The following is a 1383-nucleotide window of genomic DNA, read 5'->3' as shown; positions in this document are numbered from 1 at the left end:
TTGAACCGTGGTCCCTGTGGTTTACTAAGCTTGTTCCAAGTAGGTGCTTTAGACCACTGAGCCATCTCACCAGCCCCAAGGACCAGGTTTTTATAGTTCTCTAATATCACATTCTTATGCAGAATGAATACTGCAGAGCAGATTCTAGGCAACCTCATTCTTCTAAAGAGAAATCAGTGACTACACCCTTGTTAACACTTTCCTGGTGCCTGGGAGATCTGATGTCCTTCTTCAACGCTATGGTTGACAAGAGGGCAGGTGCAGGACATGAATGAGAGCACTTTGATTTTCCTCCATATGCTATAGCAGCAAACATGCATTCCTCCTCTTGGACACAGCAAGGATGTCTTAGGATCCCCAGTTTCCAGCAGTCGCCCTGTGTGTCTCCCACCCTATTCACAGCAGAACAGGGATTGTGGCAGAGCCCTGTGGCCCTCCAGAGTGGAAGGGACAGAGCCTATGGCTCTCTTTTTGAGACTCTGTCTTACTGGTTTTTTTTTTTGTTGTTGTTGTTTTGTTTTTGTTTTTTCTCAGAAACTGGGGATTGAACTCAGGCCCTTGCGCTTGCCAAGGAAGCGCTTATTTCACTGAGTCATCTCCCCGGCCCCTATCTTACTGTTTTTTGCAGGCTGACCCTGAACTGCTGGTTCAAGAGACCATCCTGCCAAGGCCTCCTCAGTAGCTGGGACTATGGGTATGCACCACTGTGTCCAGCTAAGGACTGCTCTTAAAATGTGCAAAAATAGTTTCTAGAGGTGAATATTAGGCATGTGAAAGGACTCCAAAGAGGTCTTGGGGTGCAGAGGGGTCTGGGGAGACAGGAAGCCAAGCCTTCCTGGAAAGGTCAGTGACACATTCCTATGGGGACATGGCTGAAGGCTGTTGTGGGACAAAATACCCAACACCCAAAATTAAGGAAGGAAAAGTTTATCTAGCTCACAGTTAGTGGAGATTTCAGCCCAAACTCGCAGAGTGGCACATGGCAGAGCGCAACAGTTCAAGACTGTAACAAAGAGCAAAGAGCAAAGAGCAAAGGGAGGGGCAGCAGCTGTGGCTGCAAGCTAGCCTCTTTCCCTTCCTTAAATTGTAATGCAGATTACCCACCCAAGGGCCAGGGTGTAGCCTTCACACATGCAATCCCAGTATTGGATCAGAACCAATCACAGGGGCCGGGGAGATAGCTCAGTTGAATAAGCACTTGCCTGGCAAGTGCAAGGGCCTGAGTTCAATCCCCAGCTCCTCAAAAATAAAATAATAATAATAATAACAACAACAACAATAAATAAAGTAAAATTACCAAGAACCAATCACAGGGGCCGGGGAGATGGCTCAGTAGGATAAGCACTTGACTGGCAAACGCAAGGATCTGAGTTCAACCCCGGT

The sequence above is a fragment of the Octodon degus genome, unplaced genomic scaffold (genome assembly GCF_000260255.1).
Source record: "Octodon degus isolate 3935 unplaced genomic scaffold, OctDeg1.0 scaffold00072, whole genome shotgun sequence".
Classification (NCBI taxonomy): Eukaryota; Metazoa; Chordata; class Mammalia; order Rodentia; family Octodontidae; genus Octodon; species Octodon degus.
This window is presented reverse-complemented; position numbering follows the sequence as displayed.